Here is a 21,888-nt window from a genome sequence, read left to right on the forward strand (position 1 = left end):
TCAGAGGCTGAACCAAATCGAGGCAAAACTCATGGAGCGAGCATAAATCATAATATCATTCTCCGATAATGTTATGGACTTGACAACAGAGTAGATATAGTGGATGGGTGCAAGACTGCAAAATTAGAGACCTTACAAAAGGAATATTGAGAGGCATACATGCAGAGATTAGGGGAGGCAGATGTTGATACTTGGATTGAGATGTTGGAGCAAGATGAAGATGGAAATGGAAGACCAATAACCTTCCCATCCCCACCATATTTTAGAGCTTAGCATGAAGGATGGGTTCATTGTCATCTTCTCAGGGAAATGAGACCCCTTGAAGTGATGAGAAAACTATGGGGGTGAAACAGATAGGAGGATCATATTGTAGAAGGATGTGATGACAATCATAATGATGTTAGATGCATGCATTCTTGTGTACGAGACGTTACAGTCATATTAGCTACCTAATTAGTCGTGATCATGAAGGGTGCGAGACCATGATGTTCTTGTAGAGTTATGACAAGATATGGGCATGATGCAGGTCATAGACAGAGCTATCTAGTTATTGAAATCAAGATGATGGTCATGGAAATGGATTTTTCCGAGATGGTTTTTTCGAGGGCAACAACCTTTTTAAAGTGGGGAGGATGTCAGAGCCTCTAGTTGGCAAGCACCTGTGACTGTCAAAATGCACATGAGGAGAGTCGAAAAAGTGATGGAGTTGGGTGATGGGAGAATTTAACTGAACATATGTGGAGGGTGAGTCAGGAGGGTACGTGGTCATACAAAGGTGTGGCGCCCAACTCCAACTGAGGATGAGTCACCCATAGTAGGCATGTTTAACTGAACAATCATGTGACAAGTGTAGGCATAGTGACAGGCACCCGCTTGACGTGTTGAGAGTGCATGTGTATTGTTAGCACTCCATGATTTCCATTTAGGCTGAAGGAAAAGGATCACGGAGGTAACCACAAACCTCTTTTGGTTAACAGACTGGTCTTCTTCAACTTAAGGGGGCTCCCTCACTAAGCAAACTCAGAGATAAAAAAATTTGAAACACAATCTTTACCAGAGACCAGATCTGAAAGGTGTTTAATTTTTTTATTTGAAGGTGGTAGAGGATTCTAGGAAAACTAATGCATGTGAGCATGACCTCACTAGTCCATCACGCCTATGCATTTCCCAACTAGTTTCATATACAAAGGCTTAACTAGTACAACATCAAAATGAGAAAACAATTTGTAGTACAGTGGAATAGGAACATCAAGACACTCATCTACAATGGAAGAAAAAATGAAATTTCATTACTACAACTTGGATGAATGAATATCACGAGTAAAAAGACAAAGCATTCAAAGGTATAAACATTCCTTTTGCAACTAAAATATTTCGGTGCAACTAGACAAGAGCATGTGAAATGAATTCAAGCATAGTTGTTCCATACACCTTTAAAGTAGGTTAAGAAGATAACATAAAGAGTATTATACATAAACTAAAGAACAACAATTTAGAAGAATTCATACCACAAATATTTTTGCAATATAGTTAGAATCTCTTCAGCATCAAAGCATACTCATGAATACATATCATAACATATGACTACAATAGCTCAAAAGCAATATTGAATCCAACAATAACCTATTTCATATGTATTTACCAATTTGAGTAGACCATTGACAAAACATAATATGTGTCTAGATGCACTCCATCACTGATCCAAACAGTAGATCGATCCAAAACCAAAAAGAGGAAAGTTGTTGTTTAAGTCCTTTTCCTCAAAAAACAAAAAAGCATAAAAGTATACTTAACTTTATCTTAATACAAAAAAAAAAATCCCGATAAAATAAATTCTATCTATGAAGAATGTCTTCATGGAATGAAACAACAAAAAGAAGAAAAGCTAATTGTTGATTGTGCAATGGCTGCGTAGCAGTTGCACAACATCTCTAATGACACTTTTTGCCTCCAAAGATGGCACGTAGGTGACAACTGAAGGTCTAATTTGGATGCTAACTCTACTCCATGTTCACACCTTCATAAACTAATATCTAGCTTCTTTCCAATGCTCATGTAAGTCTGTAGGCAGAGCCTACGCAGCAGCTCTGTAGCACATTTTCCAAGACTGCCTCTTATACACCCTCTAGTTTCAACAAAAAAGCACGATAGAACTAGAGGCCACTCAAAAGGCATTGAAATGTCCATAAATTCATCACAAACACCTTTTAACTCCCATCATGCATCAAACATTCAAAAAATTTGAATTCACAATTCGAATTTCAAAGAAATCTCATAATTTTGTCAGCAAGAAATTGTTGAAAATGGATCTCCAAGCACAACCTTTAATTCCAAAACTGTGATACATGTGCATAAAATGAGACAATTTTTTTTTCTTTGTCCCATTATCGAGACAAACCTCCTTCATTTTTTGAAAACTAACTTCCATCTATTAGAAAAGTATGGTAAGAAACAATAATTGAAACAGGAGGAAAATGCAGAATTTTAGTTTTTGAAAAATAAACCTCCAATAGCCTTGAATATATCCAAACTCATAACAGATGTGTAGAAAATGAAGGATGATTTTACTATATGGCTTGCACTTGGAATAAACCTCTTTCATTTTTTCTAAATTATTTTCCATTTGGTCATAAACATCTTTTTAAAATAATGTCTAGAACAGTAAGTTTTTGTGCAGTAAATTCCCATAGTGTGTGTGACCTCATTTCGTGCCAACTGCTAACTGGAGATCGAAGAGTGGTTTCCTATGTGGATGGTATGTCTCGTTATTAACGTAGTGAATGTACAGTGCATAATAATGAGGTGGCATAACCATTTGAATTACCCCCTATTCTTTTTCTTGCTATGTGATGTCATCTAGTGCCTTCTTTCAAAAATATGATGTTTTGTGTCTGCTCATAATTAGAATGCTTGATTGGCATAGGGCTTGAAGTGCTGGGAGGATTGTATGGGTGGCACCATATATGATATGCAATCATAGATTTTGGGGGTGGGGGAAGATGGAATGGGAGTCATGATAATTATATGTTTTAGGAGTGAAGAATGATTAGATGCATAGGGGAATAGGATAGGGGATTTAAAACACGGGGAATGGGAAATGCAGAATGTAGAATGTATGTTATAACATTTGGGAAAATAAATAGACTAGAAGAAGAAAATAAAGGCGGTATTTTCAACAACTATCTTGCTTTTGAGAGGTAATATTTTCAACTATCTCTAACTTATGTAAATCTCATGACATACCCACTATTGACACCTAACTCATGACTCGGGTATTCTGGAATTTGACATTTTTTCCTAATAACTTGCGAAAACTTCATATTTTTGGCTAGACCTCTTGATGACTACACCCACGACGACATTATAGATAGTGACACTCGAACTTATGACAGCATCTATGACACTAATTTTGACTTTATTCAACTAACCGTTAAGTCATCTGGATACATTTGACAAATGAAAACTTATTGACCCTAACAATAGCTCAATTGGGGATGGGAGCCTCCTAGAGAGGTGCCAAGAACAAAAATGCAGACCATGTTCCTAACCGTTGGGAATATGATTTATAGATTGAAGAAAATAACAATAAAAATAAAGCTATTGACTACTTGATTGAACTTACATATGGCAGCATATCACTGGAATCTCAGGGCCTTCTCCTCGGGGTTCAAACATTGATGATTGTTGCCCACACCTGCTATATTTCTCGCTCAACTAATCCACAAGATACTTGATTCAAACAACCAATGAAACAATGCAAACACCTTATCCACTGGTTGAATTATCTGCATGTGCTTTCTCCGAATCAAAAAAGGAAAACTAATGAATGACAAATCCCAAAAAATCTCACAAACAATTTCAACTACGATGAAATTTAAGAACATGAGACCAGTAGTTGACTTCAAGAACAATGCAAAGGGATCCTCATAGGAATGCACACTAAATTATAGCCCCCCTAGTAGATTGCACTTATGTTATGATAAATATTGATTTGCAACATTACTTCCCTGCAACTTCAACTTATATTTGTCCTCACAGGGTTGTAAATTTATCTGTGACCTTTTTAATGAATTTGATGGAACCATTGCATAATGTATAATGGTGATGTCAAGAGTTAACGCTTCATTTATTCAGAAAAAATATGATCTTGGTCCTCAAAATATTTTGTGTTTGTTACTTCAAGAGGCATATTTTCGTGAAAAAGTTTTCATTTTCAACAGGCTCTAGATCAACCTTTTATTTTTCACTTCTCCCCTCTTCTTGATCATTAATAGTTTGTTTAATACAATGATTAGGCACAAGAGGATAAACTTGTTGCATTTCTTCATTGACCTCCAGAAAATGAACATGAACATTTATATCAAATTCTTGATTAGTTTCATCTTTGGCTAAGGAAAAAAATATTGCCTGCTGGGAATCCACTTGAATATCATGGAAATTGTCCTCATCATTTACCATGTCCTTCTATTGTTTAAAAGAATTCTCATAATTTTGATCATAAAAAAACTGACAAGATTGATACAAATTTTCATCGAACTCAGAAGATGAATTATAATTGTCTGCATCAGAAAGTTGACCTACTTCATTTTAAAGCAATAGAGAAGTTACCATATCTTCTTGGTGATGAAAATGGTTCTCGTGCAAAACTTCAAGGATTTATTCATCTATGAACTCTTCTTTGCCATTAAAAAATTCCAAATTTTGAATGAAATTCTCAAAATGGTCACAACAATTGTCAACGAACGACAAAAAAGGATGATATTTTTTGTATTTCTCAAAAAATACTAAATGAAAACCCTTAAGTGAATACAAGCTACCAGATGGAAAACCTTCATTCCAAGGTCACGCTTTTCCTTCCATAGTAGCCATGAACATATTCATGAGACAATCTTCATGAAATTGAACCTTCAACTTGCTTTCATGCATATGAAATTTAACCAAATGCAGAGCAACATCATTACCCTTCTCATATTTGAATCCTGGTATATAGGTGTGCCAATCTACACAAGGCATGCAGTTTGGAAATCCTGGAATGCGATCTCGATTCATGGGAGCATACCTCACAGCAGAATTCATTTTGAAAATGTGGAGACAACAGTGGAACTTGAAAACCTGAGTTTTGCTTAATTGGAGTTGGCAGGTGAATGGTTCAACCTTCCTAAGTCTAATTTTTGTTCACCATCAACAACCAAATCTGAAACTTCGAAAAAAAAAATCTAGGGAACACGAAACTATTGGTCCCTGACAACGACGCTACTATGTTAACACTCCATGATTTCCTTTCAGGTTGAAGGGAAAGGATCAAAAAGGTAACCATTAACCTATTTTGGTTGATAGACTGGTCTTCTTCAACCTGAGGGGGCTCCCTCACTAAGAAAACTCAGAGACAAAAACTTTGAAACACAATCTTTAGCAGAGACCATATTGAAAAAGTGTTTATTTTTTTGATTTGGGGGTAGTAGAGGATTATAGGAGAACTTATGCATATGATCATGACCTCCATGGTCCATCATGCATATGTTGGAAATAATACTGAGAGGGGGGGGTGAATCAATATTATCAAGTCAAATATTCCCTTTATCAAATCTAGATAATATGTGCTACTTCAATTAATTAAACCCGCGTATATACGCAACTATGTAGAAGGAAACCCGCGTATACAATGCAAACTTATAATTTACTTATCTTTCAGATGTTGATTGTTAATCTATGTATCAGAATTAAATAACCAGTAACCAGAAACACTAAAACAGAGCAGAAGACAATCACACACAAGAACGCAAGATATAAGGTGGAAACCCAATGTGGGTGAAAACCACCTGCTGCAATTCGTCTCTATCTTCTTTTAATTAGAAACTTCTTTTTACAATGTACTGGTGCAGTCCTTTACTAGTACGCAGGCTGTAACCTGCAGAGAGCTACAACCCTCTCTCGTTCTCCAGCTTTTCCTGGAAGGAAGCTACAACCCCCTTAGCTCTTGCACTAGCCAAGATACTAGTACGTAGGTGCTGGCCTATAGAAGGCCGCAACCTTCTTTTTCTTCCAGGGACCACGTTTCATAAATTTTCAGACTGGATCCATGAACATCAATCAAGAATTTATGCTTCAATCAATCACCTTTTCACCAATCAAAACTGAATAAAAAATAAACACTTCTCTGACAGCTGTACCCAGAACACAGTAACTGTAACCATACACTAATTCTGAACCCAGAATACTGCAGCAATAAACAGAAGCAGCTAGAACATAAATCAAGAGATGTATGCTACTTCACTGTTCAGAAACCTATGTGTATACGCTTCTGTGTCAAAGCCAACCTGTGTATACGCTTCTTTCCCTTACCAAAACGGTGTGTATACGCGCCTTCGCTTCACTGAACCTGTGTATAGATCTATAAAGGATAATTCAATCTTTCAAATGTTCAGACAGTAATTAACCCAGATTTATAGATCAAACCTGCGCCACATATAACAGATCAAAATCATACAAAGATACTATAATTCAAGCCTCAAGATTATGACCCATCAATAGAACCTATCCTTCTTTGTGTGCTAAGGTTCCTCCTTCATTCAGATCCAGATCTGCACCATAACCCCAATCATCAATATTTGAGATCTAGCACTTATTAGATATTCAATTAATTCAGATGATCCTTTACCAAATGATCTCCTTCCTCTTTTATAGTCTTAGGCCTTTCACAATACCACAGTCCAAAACCATAATAAACCAATACCAAGGACCTAATACTTGGGATCAACACTTCTGACGAGATACCATGGTCCAAAACCATAGGTTCAAATACCACGGACCAAAAGTAAGTTTTCCAACATATGCGTGCATTTCCTTGCGTGAAAGTGCATGTATACACATACGCGCCTTTGTAACGTCTAACCCGCGTGTATATGTGCTTTCGTCTAGGTGAACCTGCGTATATATCTTTTTCTTTCATTCTAAGAGCCTATACTGAGATCTATCACAAAAGTGAGTTGCCATCAAGGACAACACCTGTGCCATAGCTCTAATCATGTGCCATAATGCCAACAATCTCCCCCTTTGGACTTGATGGCAGCCCCAAGATCCTCAAAGTCATTCTCCCCCTTTGTCATCAAGCGCAAAGAGTTGTGCTCCCCCTAAGTACATGCTAAAATCTCTGCCCTGCTGTGCTGACCATGCTCCCCCTGACTATAGGCAAGATCTGTAAAAAGATGTTCTTCAAGAAGAACCATGACATATACATCATAAAAGACCTTCCTATCACCAAAAGACTCAAAACATACATCCATCATCCAACTAAGTGGGGATCATCCAGAAATTTACATATGACAACCAAGTGCATTACATCTTTATCCCAGGCATAGTGGGGAAAACAAAATAGGCCGTTACATGACCTTGACACCTTAAAAGAGATACATGACATAGAGATGAAATAACTAGAGCAAGACTTATGAAAGTCACCAATAACTGATAGCAGCAGCATCTATCAATCACCATTCAGATCAGCAACCAAGATTTCTTTCTGTTCTCCCTCTGCCTTTGTTCCGCCTGAAACCAACAACAGTTGTGTACTAGAACCAAAATCTTCTAAGATAATGCCAACAATGCATCATTATAAGTTTATCTGCTCCCCCTAAACCTGTTCCGGATGGTCTCTGTCAAACCCATATCAGAATATCTTCAACCAGAGCATGTCCCTACTAATATCCATCAAACCTCCATATACGCGACTGTCTCTGCACAAACTGGCATATGTATGCATATCCTCCTCAGGCAAATCGCGTACACCCATTTTTCTCTGAAACAGACAAGATTTAATAGCAAGATGATGCATCAACTACTCCCAGCTTCTGTCTGAGGTATTCAAAAGTCTCCCTAGGCAGTGGTTTAGTGAGAATATCAGCAATTTGTTCCTTAGAAGGAACATACTCCAATTTGACCTTTTGTTCCAACACTTGTTCCCGGAGAAAGTGATACTTGATCAGTATGTGCTTGGTCTTTGAATGCATGACCGGGTTCTTTGAAATGCTGATTGCACTTGTATTATCACATAATATGGAGATAGGTGGTGTACAAGTGATCTAAAAATCTTGCAAGGTTTGCATCATCCAAAGGAGTTGAGTGCAGTAAGATGCAGCAGCCACATATTCCGCTTCAGCTGTAGATAAAGCAATCGAACTCTGTTTCTTGCTGAAGCAAGATACTAATCTGGAACCCATAAAGAATGCACCACCACTTGTGCTCTTTCTGTCATCCACGCTTCCAGCCCAATCTACATCTGTATAAGCATGAAGAGTGAGATCTGTATCTCTAGGATACCACAAGCCATAGTTTTGAGTTCCTTGAAGATACTTGAAAATTCTCTTCACTGCCTGAAGATGGGTTTCCTTAGGATTTTCCTAAAATCTTCCAACTATTCCCACTGCATGCATGATGTCTGGTCGAGTGCCTGTCAAATAAAGAAGACTTCCAATCATGGATCTATAGGTTGGTTGATGCATTGCTGCTGATTCATCATTTGCACTGAGGCTGCATCTTGTAACCATAGGGGTACATACTGGTTTTGCATCTTCCATGCCATATTTCTTCAGGATCTGCTTGAGATACTTGGTTTGAGACAAAAAGATACCGCCTTCATTTTGTTGGATTTGCAATCAAAGAAAATATGTCAGTTCTCTAAGCAAGTACATTTCGAATTCTTTCTGCATCACCAAGGAAAAGCTTTGACTCATAGCTTCTTCATTGCTGCCAAAGATAATATCATCTACATACACAACAAGTACTAGCAATTTGTCATTTTCAATTTTTATATAAAGATTGCTATCTGCTGATCCTTTTGAAAAACCTTGTTGATGAAGATATTTGTCCAAATGGTAGTACCAAGCCCTTGGAGCCTGTTTAAGACCATAGAGAGCCTTTTTTAGTCTGCATACAATATTTGGATCATTCCCAAGAATAAAACCATCTAGTTGCTCAATGTACACTTCTTGTTCTAAGTCTCCATTTAGAAAGGCTAATTTCATGTCCATTTGAAATACTTTGAACTTCTGAAAGCTTGAGAGAGCAAGGAACATTTGGATGGCCTCAAGTCTAGCAACGGGAGAAAACGTTTCTTCAAAGTCTATTCCTTCTTGTTGAGCATACCCTTTACAAACAAGTCTGTCCTTGTTTCTAATCACTTCCCCATTTTCATTCAACTTGTTTTTAAAGATCCATTTTGTCCCTATGACATTCTTATCTTTTGGTCTAGGAACCAACTCCCAAGTGTTATTCTTTTCGATCTGCTCAAGTTCTTCATCCATTGCCTTGACCCAGAATTCATCTTTGCATGCCTATTTTACATTTTGTGGTTCAGTGGAGGAGAGCAATGCCAAATAGCTTGAGGCTTATGCAATTGTTCTTCTTGTTTGTATACCTACCTCTTTCTGCCCCAAAATTTGAGATTCTAGATGATTCTTCTGAACGTACCTGGATGGAGTCTTCTCTTCTATCCTTATCTATTCCTCTGGTGTCTCTTGAGGTTCTTCTTCATCATCATTTTGATTTGAAGGATGGTCTTCATCCTCTTTGATATTCTCATAATTTACTTGTCTAGTAATGTTTCCTTCTTCATCAACCACTACATCAATGCTGTCAACTATTCTTCCAAGTCTTTTGTTGTAACACTTATATGCTTTGCTGTGAGGAGAATAACCAAGGAGAATTCCTTCATCTACTCTAGGTTCAAACTTGCCAAGATGTTCATCATTATTCTTAATATAGTATTTGCTTCCAAATATTTTGAAATGTTTTACCGAAGGAGTCTCACTATACCAAAGCTCATGAGGAGTTTGAGTGCTGTTCACCCGGACATTTGCTTTGTTGAGAATAACAACCGCAGCAAATGAAGCTTCTTCCCAGAAGGTTGCGGGAGTTCCAGACTCATCAAGCATAGCACGAGCCATTTGTTGAACCGTTCTGTTCATCCTTTCCGCTACTCCATTTTGTTGAGGAGTCCTAGCTGTAGAGAATTCCCTTCTTATTCCATGTTCTTCACAAAAATCAAAAAATTCATTTGAGGTAAACTCCCCACCTCTATCAGACCTGAGGCACTTAATTTTGTGATCTAATTTGTTTTCAACCAAGTCTTTGAAAGATTTGAATTTTTCGAAGGCTTCGTCTTTGTGCTTCATAAGTCCTATCCAAACCATCCTGGAGAAGTCGTCAATGAATAATATAAAGTGTTCTTCTCCTTCTCAGGGAAGTTAGTTCTGGTTTGCTTACCGAACTGACATGATCTGCATATTGTATTGTCTGGAATTCTGATGTCTGGAAGACCACGAACTGCCTGGTATTTGCATGCTTTCCTTATCTATGAAAAGCTTAGATGCCCCAACCTCTGGTGCCATAACCAGTGTTCATCATTCTTGCTCAAATAGCATTGTTGTTGTCCTTCTTAGAATATGTATAAATTCTTTGGAGTTCTTATACCTTTTATCACAGTTTTTCCTGTATCAAGATCAAGAACACTACATCCATTTGATCGAAATATTACCTCAGTTCCTTGATCGCACATCTGACTGACACTCAGTAGATTATGCCTCAAGCCATCAACATACAAAACATTTCCAGCTTTGACTTTTTCTTTCAACTAAACAGTGCCTTTTCCTTTTATGACTGCAAGGGTATCATTTCCAAATGAAACTTTCTTTCCTTTTTCTAAAGCACTATATGATTGAAGTTTTTCTTTATCACCTGTCATATGCTTCGAACATCCATTGTTGATGTACCATTGATTTTCCTGTCCTTCTGCATATAAAGCTATCCCACATCTTTCTGGTTGTGGTTCCTTCATTCTCCATGTTTTGGCACTTGAGGTTTGTTCCTTCTGAGTTGTCTTCCGAACCCTACTCCTGCATTCAGAATCTTCATGACCGAAGTTATTACAAATAGAACATTCAATTTCATTTTCAAAGGCGGAAAAGTTGTTATAGGTCCTTTTCGTGATTCCAGTCATACTTCTTTGTTTTTGAGCTTCTCTAGTCATGATTGTCTTATAGGCAACACATTGAGCTACTTTGTGGCCAAAGTTATGGCAAGAGAAACATTGGCCATTGAAGAAACTCCTGCAATTATCAAATCTATCAACCAACCGATTGTAGTTTCTACTTTCATCCATTCTTGAGGCAAATTGGGAAGATTTTACCTGTGGCTAGTTGTGGCTTCTGCTTGTCCTTAAGGTAGATTGCCCCCGATTTTCTTGATAGTCTTTGTTCATTCTTGAGGTAAATTGTCCCTGATTTACCTGATGATTTCTATTAGGCCTTTGCTCGCTCCACCTTGGTGCATCAAGATAACTTTTGGAGGTGGATGCTTGAGATGCTTCTCCATTATATCCTAGACCTGTCTTGATTAGTGGAGAACGTTGCACACTGATAATATCATCTAGAGTTTCAGATCCTTTAACAAATTTAATATTAAGAGCTTTTGTTTTCTCAATCTCTTTTCTAAGACCAACAATTTCACATTCCAATTTTTCATGATGTTTTTCCCTTTCAGCCAGTTGACATTGCAGAGAATCAATAATCACATTTTTCTCTTCTATACAAATTTTCAGTTTAGAGATCTCTTCATAAAGACCTTCTTCATTTATATCATCCATGTAATCATCATCTTCAAAAGCCATTAAAAGTTTATAATTATTACCTCGGTCATCTTCGTCACTATTTGAAAGTCCATCACTATCTTCATGAGTGTAATAGCTTTTCTTATTTGCATTATGTTTCTTGTTCCATCTAACAGGTTCCTTCCCCTTGTCAATCGTATCCTTATGAGGACATTTGGTAGCATAGTGACCACAGGCAAAGCATTTGAAAGGTAACTTACCTTAGAATCGTCCAGCACCCTGTTGAAGATTTTTGACAAAATTTGATTCTTCTTCTTCTTCTGACACGCGTCCTGACTCATAGTAATCTCCTTTGCCTGAAGCCTTGAAGGCAGCTTCTCTCCTGTCTGATGGTCCCCCTTTCCTCATTTCATAAGCAGGCAGAATTCCATGCAGCTGTGACATGGTAAGGTTTCGTAGATTCTCTTTTTCTTCTATTGCAGAAACTTTAGATTCAAACCTAGGGGACAAAGATCTTAGAACCTTTTCAACCACAACAACCTCTTTTATTTCTTCACCCAAATTTTTCATACGATTAACAATCTCATCTACACGAAGGAAATAGTTAGCCACACTTTCATCATTGTGCATTCGGATATTTTCATACTGAATTCTGAGGGTTTGAAGTTTTGCTCGTTTTACCAGTTCATCTCCTTCATAGCTCAGAACAATCTTGTCCCATATTTCTTTTGCGGATTTATACTGCATAAGCTTCACGAATTCTGATTGAGATAGACATCCTAAGAGAGTATTGATAGCCTTTGCATTTGTTTCATATTTCTTCTTCTCAGTCGGATCTGTAGGAGTTGCTGATGGAAAAGTGTATCATATATCTATGATATCCTAGACTTTTGTACCAAGAGATTAAAGATAGGCAGTAACTCTTACCTTCCAATATACGAAGTTTTTCCCATCAAAAATTGGTGGCCTGATAGATGCTTCTCTCTCATAGTTGCTCATGATGGATCTTCCTTCAAGTGATCGAGCTTCTTCAGAAGGACCTGCTCTGATACCAATTGTTGGAAATAACACTGAGAGGGGGGGTGAATCAGTATTATCATGTCAAATATTCCCTTTATCAAATCCAGATAATATACGCTACTTCAGTTAATTAAACCCACGTATATACACAACTATGTAGAAGGAAACCCGCGTATACAATGAAAACTTATAATTTACTTATCTTTCAGATGTTGATTGTTAATCTGTGTATCAGAATTAAATAACCAGTAACCAGAAACAGTAAAACAGAGCAGAAGACAATCACACACAAGAACACAAGATATAAGGTGGAAACCCAATGTGGGTGAAAACCACCTGCTGCAATTCATCTCTATCTTCTTTTAATTATAAACTTCTTTTTACAATGTACGGGTGCAGTCCTTTACCAGTATGCAGGCTGCAACCTGCAGAGAGCTACAACCCTCTCTCATTCTCCAGCTTCTCTTGGAAGGGAGCTACAACCCCCTTAGCTCTTGCACTAGCCAAGATACTAGTACGTAGGTGCTGGCCTACAAAAGGGCACAACCTTCTCTTTCTTCCAGGGACCACGTTTCATAAATTTTCAGATTGGATCCATGAACATCAATCAAGAATTTATGCTTCAATCAATCACCTTTTCACCAATCAAAACTGAATAAAAAATAAACACTTCTCTGACAGTTGTACCCAGAACACAGTAACTATAACCATACACTAATTTTGAACCCAGAAGACTGCAACAATAAACATAAGCAGCTAGAACATAAATCAAGAGATGTACGCTACTTCACTGTTCAGAAACCTGCGTGTATATGCTTCTGTGTCAAAGCCAACCTGCGTATACGCTTCTTTCCCTTACCAAAATGGCATGTATACACGCCTTCGCTTCACTGAACTTGTGTACAGATCTATAAAGGATAATTCAATATTTCAAATGTTCAGACAGTAACTAACCCAGATTTATAGATCAAACATGCGCCACATATAACAGATCAAAATCATACAAAGATACTATAATTCAAGCCTCAAGATTATGACCCATCAATAGAACTTATCCTTCTTTGTGCGCTAAGGTTCCTCCTTCTTCACATCTAGATCTGCACCATAACCCCAATCATCAATATTTCAGATCTAGCACTTATTAGATATTCAATTAATTCAGATGATCCTTTGCCAAATGATCTCCTTCCTCTTTTATAGTCTTAGGCCTTTCACAATACCACGGTCCAAAAACATAATAAACCAATACCAAGGACCTAATACTTGGGATCAACACTTATGATGAGATACCATGGTCCAAAACCATAGGTTCAAATACCAAGGACTAACTACCACGGACCAAAAGTAAGTTTTTCAACATATACGTGCTTTTCCTTGCATGAAAGTGTGTGTATACGCATATGTGCCTTTGTAATGTCTAACCCGCGTGTATACGTGCTTTCATCTAGGTGAACCTGCGTATATATCTTTTTCTTTCATTCTGAGAGCCTGTACTGAGATCTGTCACCGAAGTAAGTTGCCATCAAGGACAATACCTGTGCCATAGCTCCAATCCTGTGCCATAATGTCAACATCATATGCATTTCACAACCAATTTCATATATAGAGGCTTGACTAGTACAAGTTTGAAATGATAAAACAATTTGTAATATAGTGGAATAGGAACATCAAGACACTCATCTACAATGGTATAACAAATGACAACTCATTAGTGCAACTTGGATGAATGAATATCAAGAGGAAAAATCCAAAGCATTCAAAGGTATAAACATTCCATTTGCAACTAAAATATTTCATTGCAGCTAGGAAATGAATTCAACCATAGTTGTTCCATACACCTTTAAAGCATATTAAGAAGACAACATATAGAAGATTATACATAAACTAAAGAAAAATAATTTCAAAGCATTCATACCACAAATATCTTTGCAATATAATTGGAATCTCTTCAACATCAAAGCATACTCATTAATACAGATCACATCATATGACTACAATAGCTCAGAAGCAATCCTGAAACCAAAAACAACTTGTTTCATATGTATTTTCCTGTTTAAATAGACCATAAAAAAAACATAATAAGTGTCTAGATTCATTGTATCACTGATCCAAACAATCGATCGATCCAAAACCAAAAATAGGAAAGTTGTTATTTCAGTCCTTCTCGTTAAAAAGAAAAAGAACCTAAAATTATCCTTGACTTTATATTAATATTAAAAAAACTAAATCCCTATAAAATCAAGTCTATCCTTGAAGGATGTCTTCATGGAACGAAACAACAAAAATAAGAAAAGCTAACTGTTGATTGTGCAATGGATGCGCAGCAGCTACACAACAACTATGATGACACAATTTGCTTCCAAAGATGGCATGTGGCTAACAAATGAAGGTTTGAGTTGGGTACCTCCTCTGCTCCATGTTCACACCTTTAAGCCCTGATAACTAGTTTCTTCCCAATGATCATGCAAGTCTGTAGGTAAAGGATGCGCAGCGGTTGTATAACACATTTTCCAAAACTACCTCTTATATGCCCTCCAACTTCAACAAATCAACACCATAGAACTAGAGGTCGCTCCAAAAGTATTGCGATGTCCATAAATTCATCAAAAACACCTTATAACTCCCAACATCCATCAAACATTCCAAAAATTCTAATTCACAAATCAAATTTCAAAAAATCTCATAATTATTTCCACAAGAAATTATGGAAAATGGATCTCCAAGTGCCACCTTTAATTCCCAATCCGAGATACCTGTGCATAAAATGAGATATCTTTTTTTCTTTGGCCCATTATTGACACAAACGAACTTCATTTTTATGAAAACTAACTTCCATCTATTAGAAAGGTACGCCAAAACACAATAACTGAAACAATAGGAAAATGCAGAATTTTAGCTTTGGAAAAATAGGCCTCCAACAACGTTGAATATCTTCAAAATCGTAACACCTGTGAAGAAACAGAAGGAGAATTTTATTATCTTTCTTTTACTTGGAAACAACCTATTTCATTTTTTCCAAATTGTTTTCCATTCGGTAAGAAACCTCTTTTGAAAACGATGGCTAAAACAGTCAGTTTTTGTGTTGCAAATTACCACAGTGAGTGTGACCTAGTTTCTTGCCAACTTCTAACTCGAGATCGACATGTGGTTTCCTGTGTTGATGGTATGTCTAGTGATTAACATAGTGAATGTACATTGCATAATATTTAGACGGAATAACCATTTGAATTACCCCCTGTTCTTTATCTTGTTGCGTGATGTCATATAGCACCTTCTTTGAAAGATATGATGTTTTGTGTGTGATAATGGTTAGAAGGCTTGATTGGCATAAGGCTTGAAGTGATGGGAGGATTGTATGGGTAGTGTCATATATTATTTGCAATCATAGATATTTGGGTGAAAGATTGAATGGGAGCTATGATAATTATGTGTTTTAGGAGTGAAGAATTATTATATGCATAAGGGAATAGGATAGGGGATTTAAAACATATGGAATGGGAAATGCGGAATGTATTATGTATGTTATAATGTTTACGAAAAGGAATAGACTAGGAGGGTAAAATAAATATGGTATTTTCAACAACTATCTTGCTTTTGAGTAGTGACATTTTCAACTATCTCTAACTTATGTAAATCTCATGACAGACCAACTATTGACACCTGACTCATGACTAGGTTATTCCAGGCTTTGACAATTTTTCCCAATAACTCACGACAACTTCATGTTTTCGACCAGTCTTCTTGATGACTACACCCATGGTGACATTCTGCATAATGACACTCAAAATTATGAAAACATCTATGACATTAAGTTCAAATTTATTGAACTAACCATTGAGTCATTTGGAGACATATGACAAATGCAAACTTACTGACCCTAACGCGTATAACAATCGGGCGAGACAAGATGCATAGCAGTGAGTTGTAGCAAGGCATGGGCACGACATGTAGATGAAGTGTGACCTACCTTGGAGGCATCATGTGGTGGGCAAGCCATACCCGCGAGCAAGGGTCGCCTACCCAATTTGTGTCAAGTTGGCCCAAGGGGCACGACCCACGGATCAGCCTGAGGCAAGACATGAACAAGTCAGCCCACAAGTGAAGAGATGCGACAATTGGATAAGTCGACCATATGTAATGTATAGATATTGGAGGATATGTGCTTTGACCAAGGCATCCAAGTTCAGTGAGAAAGTTCAAGGCAAGTCAAGAGAAGGAAAACCGCAGGAGGAGAATTCGCACAAAGGAAGGGCGACAAGTAGGGTGAGGCTCATTCAGCGAGTCGTAGGATTGTGCAAGCTAAGTTTGTGGAAAAATTTGGTGTTTCTATGGTCATAATAGCTATGGGAAGAAGTGCCTGAATAGGTGGAGTGTAGACAGTACAGTAGAGCCATGACCTACAATTGCGTGTTAATGAAGAACCACAAGCTGCAACTTCACCTCCATACTGGTCCGCAAGTAGCTACACGTCCAAGTAGAAGTGTGGGTGAGATGCACGAGTGGGAAAAAGTGCAGGCGAGTTTCACAAGTAAGCAGAAGTGCAGACAAAATCCACCACATGTTGCATGAAGTGGGTAGAGGTTGGGAAAGTTGCATGATAGGCTGCACGAGTTCGAAAAACAGTGGGTGAGTTATTGGGCAAATTCCACCACACTAAAAAAATATAACTTCGTATATTATTGGTGGAAGTTTGATTTTATACATTTGGGCCAACTGTTGGGAGTTTACCCTCACTTTTATCACTGTCTTGTACATGCATAAATTTTGAATGAATAAATGGTATTTCATCTCCATAATTAACGAAGAATACTAACAAAAGTCTAGACAAAAGTAATTTCAAAGTGAAATTAAGCCACTATCGCACGACCACCCATGGTGAACGAAGTACCTAAGCATGGGGTCGTTACACTCTCTCTCCTTCTCTCTCTCTATTCCTTCATCTATCCCCCTTTATCTCCCACCTCCCACTATCTCCCCCCCTATCACTCTCTCTCTTTCCTCCAATTTAGTCACTATCTGCCTCCCTCTCTCCTTCTCTCTCTCCCATCCATCTTTGTGTCTCCCTCTCTCCTTCTCTCTCTCCCATCCATCTTTGTGTCTCCCTCTCTCTATCTTCCCCTTCTATCCCTCTCTCTCTCCTATCCACTTCTCTCTCTTCCATCCTCTCCTCTCTTAAACAATATTTCTCAATATATCCCTTGTCACTCCCTCTCTCTCTCCACCTCTATCTTTCTATGTCATGTTCTTTCCTCCCTCTCTCTCCCCCTCCAACTCTTTATATTTAATTTTTTATTTTGATATAGATATGATTGATTTATTGAATCATCATCATATGGGAGCTTCTAAGACCTAAATAATTCCATTGTCCATATTTCCTTGATGTCTGGTATCTATGCTCTTGCTATTACACGTTCTAACAACTATGATAGGCCAATACATGACTTCATTAGGAATTTTATGAATCAAAATGGGGTAGATTATTTCATATTTCACTTACTAAACTAGACCTACTTCTTAATGAGTAGATGAGTGAGCTGCATCATTTTTTATGAATGAGGGAGTTAGCACTTCAAGGCCTAATTTATTTCCTGAGTCACTGGGTGAAAGGCATCATAGATGCTTTATAAGTACTTAAGAATCATGAAAGGAGAAAACAAATAGCAACTTAGCCTATATGAGAACTCTGGAACCTATAGAATATGTCTAATAAAGGAAATTCAAGTGGCACGTAAACTTACGACATGATACTTTATGAAGAAATCTAATAAAGGAAATTCTCACTAAATACGTTGTGAATGCTATAATTTCATATTCATAGAGTGCACATATGACATGCAGTGCTAATGCTACAATAGTTATTTCTACCTAAGACAAATATATTGTAATTTATATTTGTTTACTATGCTACAAAGTTTATCAATATGATATTGGCATAATCTAGTGAGTTTTTTTTATAGAAGATTAAAATGAATGATTACACCTAAGCATCTTTACAACCATTATAACTAGTAGATGTGAGCTCCACTCTTGATGCTATGTTCTTCCTTCTCCCTATTTCATAAATCTTTCATGCAAATATTCACTTGCTCGTTCCTTTTTCATTGTCTATAAAGTCTACTACTATTCTTGTCTTGATTATGTATGTGTGACTAGATTTGCTTTATTTCTGATTGTTAGTGCTTTCTTTGCTGCTAATCCATGTTGATCACCTTCATCACCCAAACCAACATTTGGTTGATTAACATGACGTAGTAAACTATAATTGAATTCAAGAAGATCATCCAATGTGTGTATAGATAATTGTAGAGTGAGATGAAGCGACTTAAGGCATTAGAGAAATATGTAGAAACATCTTGGAAAGATGAGAAGAGTGGATTGAGAGAATAATAACACTAGTAGTATAAGGAAAATTGAGTTCAGATGTGGTGGTGGTATGGTTGTTGTAGGTATAGGTGGTGATGTGAGAGTGGCACCAAAAATACAAAAATATAGAAATGCCGAAATTTTAAACTTAGGCAATAGAAAATATGAAAATAAGCCAAAGAAGCTAACATAGAGTCAACAATATCCATTGTCATTTATATATGCATGGAGGGACTTCGATTAATGTTAATGTGAAGTATGTTAAGACAAATATACATTGGACACTCTGAAAACCTCAATAAAACATATTAATGTTAATGTGAAGTATGTTAAGACAAATATACATTGGACACTCTCAAAAATTCAATAAAACATATTAATGTTAATGTGAAGTATGTTAAGACAAATATACATTGGACACTATGAAAACCTCAATAAAACATATTAATGTTAATGTGAAGTATGTTAAGACAAATATACATTGGACACTCTTAGAACTTCAATAAAACATATTAATGTTAATGTGAAGTATGTTAAGACAAATATACATTGGACACTCAACCATTGATATAGATTCAATTAAAAAAAATTATACCCCTTTGATATATGCATGTACCTATGTTTGTGTTCAGGTGGTAGAATAAACAGCGACCAATATTTGAATTTATTTAATAGTATGTTACATTTTTGGACATTTATGTAACATTCAGAATTTGTAAAGCCATGACACATGGATGTGGCAAACACACATAAATTTCAAAACAAAAAAATGATTTAGAAACCCTAGTTTCATCAATTAAATTATACATAAGACTCAATTTATTAAATCTAGCTCATCTGGATATAATTTTGGTATTTTAAAAATAAAAATTCTGAAATTCCTAAAAGACTCGTATTAGCATAGTAAGCAAAATTGGAAAGTATTTAGAACACTTCATTTTTAAATGATGGTCATAGTCATATATGTCAGGTATCTCTTGAAATAGAAATCAGCTTCTCATTTAAATTTAACAAGCTGATGTCATTTTTTGTTTCCTGCTTAAAAGCCAATTAGGAATACCTTCATTGGGCATTAAACCTTCAATCGCATGCAAACCAGTACATACATAGACGAAAATAATAATTAATTAACAAATTATGAAGTAAAGCAATGACTGCGTAAAATGAAATGGAATGATGAGTGCCTTGACCTCTAAGCGATGACGGAAAGCTGATGCTGTAAAGGAAAAGAATAAGTTCCCTGATAAAAGAAAATGCATTCATTCACAGGCAAAGCAGCGACATGTAGAATATCATGCGACGAAGACTACCTTCCTGTACTGGTGTTGATCCCGCAATTCATCTTTTGGATTTTCTACACAAAGTGAAAGCAAAAGCAAAAGCAAAAGTTCAACAGAAGACATCATCATCAAACTTTAAGTACAACCAAAAAAAACCAACCAGCACAAGGATGAGAATATCATCGGGGACCTGCAACGAAGGAAAAGGAAAAGAAAAAGATGGCATCATAAGGACTTCGATGGTTTTTAACCGGTGAGGGATGGCACGCATATCAACATTCAAAGAAAAAGAAGAATATGCCCACCGGCCGAGAAAAAAGCAATAAAGGAAATGGTAGAAAAAAAATAACGAATATTTTTAAAAAGAGGACGGGGCCATAGATGCTTAGAGTGAGCTATCTGAGGAGAGAACAATTGACACATTGAACTGATCCTGCATTTTATCAGCGTTCAATTCTGCCTTGGCCTATGGCAGTTCATGAAGGTCAAGGCCGATTGGGTCGCTGATACAAGGCGTAGTCAGCAAGTTGCTGCGACCGTTGGGACTGTCCCAACTTATTTCCGGCTGCAACATTGTGATGGTCGTGTTTCCAAGAGAGTGAAACTGCTCTGCACTCCAAGCACATATTCCGTGTGAGAGGAGTGGCGTTGTGAGTGATGAAGCCAAACAGATCAATTGCCGGGCAGCGATCTCCTCCTCGAGAAAAGGGGAATGGGCGGAATCATGCATTCGTCGATAATAAAATGTGTGATTAAATCACTCGCATAATATGGGAGGAAGTCCACACCTTTCAAGAGGTTTTCCGCTACGGCTACGTCGGCTCTACTATAGCCAAGCGGCTGCTCCCCAGACCCGCGCCGTGGACGCCCCAGTTGCCGAAGCCGCTGCTGCCAACGCAGCCGCCTGTTCAACGCAGTTACTGCTCGACTACCTTCGCTCCAACACTCCAACACACTTTACCGCGCCACCAACAGGGACGCCCGCGCTGCCCGCCGCCGCCAGTGTTAATGCAAATTACCGCTCAGCCACAGCCTGTGCCTGCGCCAACCCAGTCGCACTTCCTCTCCCAGATTGTGCGATTGATGTAACAACACATTTTATTATCGACGAATAACATGTTTCCGTCACCTCCTCACCTCCTTTCCCCAGGTAATCAAATTGATCTTATTGACTTCATCCATCATAATGCCCTCTCTCAACCGAAATATCGAAGAATATCCGCTTGGAAAGCAAAACCCTTCACTCTTTTGAAATTTCTACTATCACAAATGTTGCGGCCGACAATAGTCAAGAGCGTCGCAAAAACCAGGCGACCATGGCTTGTATCGGCACCGCTACAGGGTGAGCTTCATGAACTGCTAATAAAACATTATTCGAAATTAATTCCGTTTTGTTCGTTCAGATATTTTTGGGTTCTTTCATGTGAGATTATGACGATGTAACATTGATAATTGAAAAACTGATTTCATATACAAATTTGCTTACAATTAATGAATTAGACATTGAAAACTCGATTTACTTAATTACAACTAATGAATTACAGTTTATTGACTTCCTGTAACTTATTAATTGTTGCCTGCCCGCAATTAATTGCGTACACCATCTAGTGCAGATTTCGAAAATGT

At 37.3% G+C, this 21,888-nt stretch overlaps 1 long non-coding RNA gene across 1 annotated transcript in view; it reads left to right on the forward strand.

Moving 5' to 3' along the window:
* LOC149248902 (uncharacterized) overlaps nucleotides 1-21,646 on the forward strand; it is a 54,600-nt gene extending 32,954 nt beyond the window's left edge. Inside the window, exon 2 of the long non-coding RNA XR_016265793.1 lies at nucleotides 20,747-21,646. This is a non-coding gene — a long non-coding RNA (uncharacterized LOC149248902). The remainder of the gene's footprint in view (nucleotides 1-20,746) is intronic.
* The last annotated feature ends 242 nt before the right edge of the window (nucleotides 21,647-21,888 follow it).

The sequence above is a fragment of the Pinus tabuliformis genome, chromosome 7 (assembly GCF_031772625.1).
Source record: "Pinus tabuliformis cultivar Carrire ecotype Pingquan chromosome 7, CPIR1, whole genome shotgun sequence".
NCBI classification, from domain to species: domain Eukaryota; kingdom Viridiplantae; phylum Streptophyta; class Pinopsida; order Pinales; family Pinaceae; genus Pinus; species Pinus tabuliformis.